The following is a 9,045-nucleotide window of genomic DNA, read 5'->3' as shown; positions in this document are numbered from 1 at the left end:
ATATGCCAAAAGTGGAGATATACAAAATCTGGGCCTAATGAGAGAAAAATAACACCTTTATTATTCCAGATGGAACTAATTTTCAAAATGATATTTGAAGCTTCATAACCATGACTTTACAATACTGCAATTTATCATAATCATGACTGTACAATACTGCAATTTAACTTTTGATATATGTCGATTGGTCCACAAACATAATTGCAGGTTTCTCTTTAATGTTGTACTTTTAAACAATCTATCTTCTAATTTATGCCGATGGATCCACAAGCCGTATTGTATGCGTCTCTCTACTGTATTAGTGAGTCGGTGCTGTATAATAATAGATCATTCAATTTTGTTGAGAATCCATAGGCTCCCAAGTTTTTACTTTCTGAACTGAAGGCATTCATCCAGGCTGACTCATAATTTTCCACCTCAGACGAGCTATATGCAGAAAAAGCGAGTGAATTATCACTTTTGGCTAATACTGCAGATGTGTTAACTAGTATTATATGATTACATCTGCATTTCACACAGAAGCACTGGAGAGGCCACCGTCCCACTGTAGATATGCAAGTTTGCAGCATCGGAGGTATATTGACTATTGGCAACGGAATGCAATAATTGTGAGCGGTTGATGCAGTTAGATGCCTGTTTTGTAGATCCTGTATTGATAATACTCATGCAGTTGTTTGAACGATGATCAACCAGAATTTCTTCATGCCTCTGGGGCAGCTTCCTAAGACAAGAATTGTCGTCAAACACTTCCCGATGAAGCTGGACTGATTGGGGATTTAACCAGAATGTAGCCGGTTCTGAACTTGAACAGGATCCAGTAATAGTTAAGCCACAATTTTGCTCGAACATTTGAGGGATTATTCCAGGGCCGAAGTTACATTAATTGGCATACATATTGGTATTAATAGGCTGATATCGTTGTGGCCCATATATGTTTGAGCTTGTAATGCTCTCTGATGTAGCATAGCTTTGCACGTCCTCGCCATATTGTTTTGCTGCTGCAAGATGACAAGTTTGATTATCTTTGGACCTCCCCAGCAGTTTCTTCATGAGCCTTGTGTTCCAGTAGTTTTTGACATCATTATCTGTTCTGCCTGGAAACTGCCCAGCAATAATAGACCATCTGCACAATGTTAGAAGGTTCAGGTCAGGTCTCATATTCCAATCAATAACTATAAAAAACTTTCCAAATAATTGAATAGCTGTGAATCTCCTAGGCTGACTTATTGTAAACTACCTGCTACCAATACTCATAAAGAGGCTACAAATTGTGTTATCTTCTTCTTCTGAGAACCCTCCATGCTTTATATTTGGCCTCAAGTAGTTTAACCATCCAACTCTGCAGCTCTTCCCACACCTTTTTAAACCTGTATTCAGATACAAATAATCACTACAAAACCATTGCAAAACATACACATGTTAAAAAAGATAAGACTTCACAAATTACTGGCCTGGTCTTTGACTTTTACCACTAATGCCATGTATGCTAATAACCTCAGGTTTTATTTTATCGACATACTCGGTAATTATAAACACAATACTGGTTTAAAAATTTCATTACAGAAATGGAACATCTTATTGAAAATGATCGATCCAGTAAGTAACAAAAGCCAAGCACTTATATGATATCTATAATTCCATGAAAAGTATCAATCCGGTAAGAGCCAAAAGCCAATATGATATTTATAAAGGAGGGAAATACAGATGCAGATGCTAAAGATATCCATCAATCACATTAACAAAACACAAAATCTAAAAGTCTAAATCCTAATCTTATTGTTTGTTTAACTTACGTAGATTACAAACTCTGGAAATATCCAAAAATATGAACATAAGGAAAGAGATCAATTACTAATATCACAAAAATTATAATACATCATAGAAAAACCAAGAAACCTTAGCAAAGTGGTAAGAGTGCGTTGATGCGAAACGCAATTTATTTATATTATCCTCCCAACAGCTGCACAGGTATACAAAACTGATATATACAACAAGCTTATCGTTGAATTTCATTCAACGATAACTGCCTAGAATAATTCTTCTATATATACAACAAGCTTATCGTTGAATTTCATTCAACGATAACTGCCTAGAATAATTCTTCTAAAATTTTGGAATATTAAACTTGACTGCAATAAAACTGAGAGAATGTAGAACATAAAACTGATATATTTCATTTCTGGATAAATTCAATGATATGTAAAATACAACATACCAACTTTCTGGTGTAGAGCAAGCCAGTTGCCTCCTGTGCCATGCTTGTCTATATATTCCTTCAGTTTACGGTCCTCCTCGGGAGACCATGGCCCTTTCTTCACATTAGCTTTGTCACGGCAAGGGGCTCTACCCATTTTCTCATATTACTCCAACTAGTTGGCTTTGAAAGGTCTTATGGGTTGGTCAGAATAAGTTCAAAGAAATGAAAAAAAAGGCTAGAAATTGAAATCTCTGAGATTTTAATAAATTTCAATTATCACTACATAGGAAAAAAGCGTTGTCTAACTATTAAACTTTTTGGAGATTTTCTTGAAGTGATTGACGCATCTTGACTCTCCTTTCACTTATATCAGAATATGAACTGGACACTCATTAGACTGAAACTAAATATGATCAGTTGGGCCTCACTTTTTTGAACAAAACATGAGGTGGGCATAAGAAATGAGCACGAGACCTTTTCCTCCTTTTCCTCTTGTGATGAGATAGATGGATAGAGAGTAGATAAAAACATTTATAGAGTAACGAATTGGTGGTGGAGAGTGGAGAAGGAAGTGGGAAGGAAGGTGCCGTGAGTTAAGCTTCGGGCAATGGAGGGGGCAAATTTGTGAGCTTTGTGGTTGTCGTTATCGCTCCAGAATCTGTGCTCTTATCGTCTACAGACACCTATAACAGCTCTTGCCCAAATTGCATGGCCTGCACGCCTGGACTTGAATAATATATGATCACGTATTACAATCAGAAAAGGGTTTAAGTACGTGTCGGTGGAACGATAGCTGTCAGTCGCATGAACTCGACGTAGCAGACGCCTCCCGAGTTTATTTTAGGGAATAGAAATGTCAACGCTCCATAATTTTTCTAACCTTGGCATGCGATGGGCTGCGTGAAGAAATGGACCGAGCTCCCTTTACCCGTTCATCCTTGGTTTTATGGTCCAAACTTGGTTTGTTTATTACCAGTTACGGCGCAGCTTTCATGAACCCAATTTGGTTTATTTATTTTGGAACTATTTTTTTTAAAGGTTTGGTGAGATTTTTTGGATTTCAAGTTTACATGTCTATGGTTAACTCATTTACCAAAGGAGGATAGCACAAAATTCCAATCCAAGATTTTAAATTTTGTAAGACTTTATTCCACCCTTATCATCACTTGAACTACTCAATGTGATATCCTAATTTAAGCTTTTGTGATGCATATCATAATGTATAGAGAATTTTTCTGAAGAAATCACATTAAAGATTTTGGCGATGCTTTTAGAACCTAGTGTGGTTCATCTTCACTACTAGATGAAGAAACAGATCTAGGAAAAAGGTTAAATAGGGAGACAGCTATATTTGACTTGGATAGAGAAGGGAGAATGTTTAATAATATTTAGATAAATTTCATTAATTTATTAATTTTTTATTTTATTAATATATATATATATATATATATATATATATATATATATCAACTTGATAACTACTATATTTGATAAGGATTTTAATTTATGAATACAATAATCAAAGAAGAAAGGGAGGGAATCCAACATCTGCTAATTTTTCAATCATCGTCCCTATCAATATTACTAGAAGAACTCTTAATTTCAATGGCTTCCCTAAACTTACAATGGTGGAAATGAGGAATCTTAGTGATAACCCTAGCCTCTTCAATGCATATATGATGCTTGGTCTTCTCTAAATATTAGGCCAACGCTGAAGATTTGGTCCGCCTGCTTGATATCAAGAGTGTGTTCCTTAATCCTCTCGTTAATAGAACGACCAGTTTCACCAATGTATGAGGTTCCATAGGAACAAGCAATGATATAAACACCTTTCATATCCACAGGGTTTACACGGTCTTTAACAGACTTAGGGGAACTTCTAATGGTGCTGAGGGGTCTAAAGGTCGAGGGAATATTATGCTTCTTTAGGATTCTAGCAATCTTGTCTATGATCCCTTGGATGAAGGGGAGGTGGACTCTTGAATTGCGATCAATGGGTTCTTTCTTGACCTTGGGACCTTTACTCACTTTAAGAAAAGCTTTGACACCCTGCTACCTACTATAGCCATTTTGGACAAAAACTTTAAGGATATGGGATGTTTCCTTAGAAAAGTGGTCTTCATCAGAAATTCTAAGAGCCCAAGTGGCTAACGTGTTGAGAACACCTATCTTCTGAGCAGGAAAATGGTAAGAATCGGCATCAAGATACTGTTCAGTATGAGTCTTTTTTCAATATACCTCATGGGAGAAAGATCCATCAAATTTCCGAGAAATGAGGACATCAAGAAAAGGAAGGCAACCATTGACCTCATGCTCCATCATAAATTAGAGGGAGTTAGACTGATTATTGAGACATTGGAAAACGGGTCTAATTTCTCAGGCCCGTGCTACCATATGGTGCAGGTGTCATAAAAAAATATTTTCCAAAGCTTGGGTTTAAATAAAGCTAAGGATGAAGCCTTGGATTCAAAATCTTCCATGAACAAGTTAGCGACGATAGGGGACACAGGGGAACCCATGGAAACCGCACAGGTTTGTTTAAAGAACTCACCTTCAAAACAAAAAAAAGTACAAGTGAGGGAGATCTCAACTAATTTGGCCATGTAGGGATGAGTAAGGGGAAAGATGACATCAAGGGTTTCCTTAATGGGGATGCTAGTGTATAGGGAAACTACATCAAAACTGACAAGATTGTCACCTGGTTCGAATCTCATATCTTCTAATTCTTTAACAAAAGAAGAGTCTTTGACAAAGGACTTCGTCCGCCCTATGAGGGATTTCAGCTTCATGGATAAATATTTAGCTAAAAGGTAGGTTTTCCACCAACGGTGTTGACAATGGGTCTAAGGGGGACTCCCTCTTTATAGATTTTGGAAAGCCCATAAATCCTCAGAGTAATATGACTACTTTCAATAAGCTTATGACTAAAGTAGCTAACCGAGCTACCAGATTTAATAGCAAGAGCAACGGTCCTAGAAATCTTTTTCAAGGGATTCTTATCAAGCTTTCGGTAGCTTCCACTGTTCATCAGATGATCCAACATCTTCTTCCAATAATATTCCTTATTAAGGATAACAACAGCCCCCGCTTTGTCATCTTTTAAAACAACGATGTGAGGGTTCTTGTTTAGGGATTTTAGGGCTTCAAACTCATCTTTAGTGATGTTATTTGTAGTGGGCTTAGCTTTCCTAAGAAAAACAACACAGTCTTGTCGAATAATATCTTTAATATTATCGAGTAAGCCCTTTATCCCAAATTCGATGTCACACATAATATCAACCACCAGAATTTTTTTCGGAGCAAGGGAAAAATTCAATGCCATCTCTAAAAGATTGAAGACGAAAGGAAGAAAAGAAAACATGGATAAATTAACAACTTTATTATTAGGATGGTTAATAATATTATTGGAACCACTATCATTATTATAATTAATATTATTATTATTGTCATTATTACTACTAAACTTATTAATATCATTATCGACAACTATATTATCATTAATATATTTAAGTGTTCCTCCATCATTATACTTATAGCTGAATCTAGTAATTTTATTTTTATTATCTAAACTGCTCGAGTCAAAATAATTTCTATCACTTCCCTTATTCTTAAAGCTATTATTATTCTTATTATTATGTGGAAATTAGAAATATTAATATTATTGTTATAACCTATATCAAAATTTGAACTGTCATGGAATGCAAATTGGGAAGCAAGGGATGACTACAGAGGAAAAGACGAATATAGGGCAACAAGAAAAACGTCGCAGGTATCAGGATAGAGAACACGACGTGAGAGGGAGAAGAACCAGGCGAAAGGTGAGAGGGAGGGACATCGACACGGCTATCGATGGATGTGACTAGGACTGGGAATGGGTCAAGGGATGCGAGTCAGAGAGGGGAAGTGAGGGCAGGATGGAGGGGGCAGCAGAGATCGAGGAATCGATCCGTTTGTAGTAGCACGGGATATCAAGACAAGCCAACGACAATGGGAGGGATGAAAAGCGGCAAGCGGAAATTCGACGGGACACCGAGAAACTAGAAGCCAAGCTGTCTAGATTATCAGAGGAGGTGAAGAGTAGGGAACCAACACCAAAAACCTCGAGATGGGGTCGCTCTTCAACCACGGAGCCGATTTCATCATTGGAAGGAAGCCCAGTGAACCTTGATCCGCCGTCCTCACTGGATATGGAAGTTGCTCTAGTTTGATACCTATTAATATTGCCATGAACCCAAGAGTTGAGGGTGACCACCTGATAGCTACTGATTTTGATGTTGGAGGAGAAGCTAGATAGGAAAGATCGGATTGAAGAATTTTCACAGGATGAGGATTTGCTGGATAGTTTAGAAAATTGTGTTGTTGCTTCGTTGTCCAGATCTCCTCCATCTGTGGAGCTTTTAATGCCAAGAAGGCTCTAATTCTCACCCATAGCTCAGGGGACAACAAGCTAGACAGCTCCAGATGTAAGGAGAGAAGATTTCTCGAAAGAAAATAAAACTTATTTCTAACCCTAGAAATGTGAGAACGAATTAAGGCGAGGCTTTCATTTAAAAATATTCGATGAGAACTGGACTTGTTAAGGCGGTATTTAATTCAGTCAAAGAGAACAACAACTCACGAATCCCTAAACCTCTTTAGGAAAGAAAGACCTTTCTTCATCTCAGAAACCTGCAAGCTTGCTCATTCAAATATATGAACTTTAATGGTAACGACTCTCCCATGCAAGTTAGTGATATTCGAATTCAAGCTTCTTTTATCCACATCATAATGATAGATAATTTTTGGGAAGAAACCACATTAAAGATTTTGGTCAAGGGAGTTTCAAACTAGCGAGTGTGGTTCATCATGAGGACATGATGAAAAACAGATCTAGGAAGAAGATTAAATAGGGAGACAGGTCAACCTAACACATAGAAGATAGCAGCTATATTTGACAGGAGAAGGGAAAGAGGAATGTTTAATAATATTTACCTAAATTTTATTAATTTATTGATTGTTTATTATTATATATATATATATATATAAACTTAATAACGACTATATTTGGTAAGGGTTTTAATTTATTTTCGAATTATTATTTTCAAAATTTAATTTAATTATTTATGATGGTTAAATTATATTAAATGAATTCTAGTTTTTTTTAACTTTGTATTGGTAAGTGGTGATATTGACCCATATAATTGTAACAAAGTGTATTTACAAAATAAGAACCAACATTAGAAAGTAAGCCGAATTTATGGCTAAAACTCTCTTCGCATGTTTTTTTTTTAATGCATATAGGTTTAAACTTATTTAATAATAATATTTATTATTAATAATAATTATTATTGGTATTTTAAATAAAGATATAATTTAGCTAGTTTATGATTTTTTGGTTTATTTTACCAATTTGAGATGCTTTACGAAATAAGTGCATGAAGCCGAGATAGGGACCAAATCTATTTTCACTCGAAAAGAGGATTGCACCTCAAGAGATTAATTTTATTTTATTTTCATTTTTATGTAATTTGATCCAAACAAAATGTTTTAATTAATAATTCTAAATATTAATTTAATTTTTATATTTTATTTAGTTATTCGATTTTTATTTGTATTTTATAATTTGACCTCATCAAAATGTTTACATAACATATCATCATGTAACCTAACATGAGCTTAGATCCATCATAACCTTTAGCTTAGATCCATCTTAACCTTGGATCTACCAAGCACCCATAGATCAATTCACTTTTAATTCTAAAGAAAGTGATTGCACCTCAAAAGATTTATTTTATTTTATTTTATTTTATTTATGTAATTTAATTTTAACAAAATGTTTGAATTAATAATTATAATTATTATAATTGTTTTATATTTTATTAACTTATTTATTTTTATTGTTATGTAATTTGACCTCGTCAAAATGTTTCCATGACATAAAGGTACATAACATAACTTTACAACATCTAGTTCCATACTGCATTGTAGAGGGCCTCTCCGCTTAAACAACCTTGATCCATGTTAAATCTACCACCATAGATCCATCTTAAGTACTGATCTAACATGGGCTGAGAGGTATCAAATTTCTTCATGTGCAAACTTCTTTAGAGTGCAAAATAGAATGTGTTATTTTTCATTGTTTAATTTCTATTTTTGAAGGCTAAATAGACTATATATAGGAGCAAATGAATGTTTTAACTATAAAAACTTATTTTTTTTATACATTTTTTTTTTAAATGATATAATATATACTTAATTTATATTAAAATATTTTACATCACATGTACATGCAGAAACTTTATCACACAAATTAAAATGATTTTTTATTATTAATATTTTTAAGTATATGTCAATATTAATTCTTATCAGAATATTTTATTAATAAACCACATTGAATGTTTTTTTTATATACAACATTAAAATGTTTATATATATATATATATATATATATATGAAATTGATATCAACAATAATTAATTAACATATATTTTCAAATAGTTTATTTAAATCTCTTGTTCAATTTTTTTTGAAAAGTATAAGATTTAAACTTCTTACAAATATATTTTTTTATTTCTGTTGGTCTTCTTATGATAACCGACATTTCTAGGCTCAACTTGATATGGGCTAGTTAATTATTAATAATTGATCATTATAATTATGATTATTTTATGTTACTTGAGCTAGTCAAAATGTTTTAATTAATCATATTAATTATTATTTTTATTATTATATTTTATTTCTATATTTTATTATTTTTTCTTGATTTTTTTGGCTCAGAGTCACTCTACAACTAGTTTAATTATTAATAATTGATCATTATAATTATTATTTTCTTTATTTTATTTTTTTTATGTCATTTGATCTTAGTC

General features: G+C 33.7%; 1 pseudogene; it reads right to left on the bottom strand.

The window, feature by feature from the left end:
- Positions 1-290: 290 nt before the first annotated feature.
- On the bottom strand, positions 291-2,351 carry LOC149146009 (transcription factor MYB106-like; annotated as a pseudogene).
- Positions 2,352-9,045: the final 6,694 nt, after the last annotated feature.

Source organism: Pinus tabuliformis, chromosome X (genome assembly GCF_031772625.1).
Source record: "Pinus tabuliformis cultivar Carrire ecotype Pingquan chromosome X, CPIR1, whole genome shotgun sequence".
NCBI classification, from domain to species: Eukaryota; Viridiplantae; Streptophyta; class Pinopsida; order Pinales; family Pinaceae; genus Pinus; species Pinus tabuliformis.
This window is presented reverse-complemented; position numbering and strand designations above follow the sequence as displayed.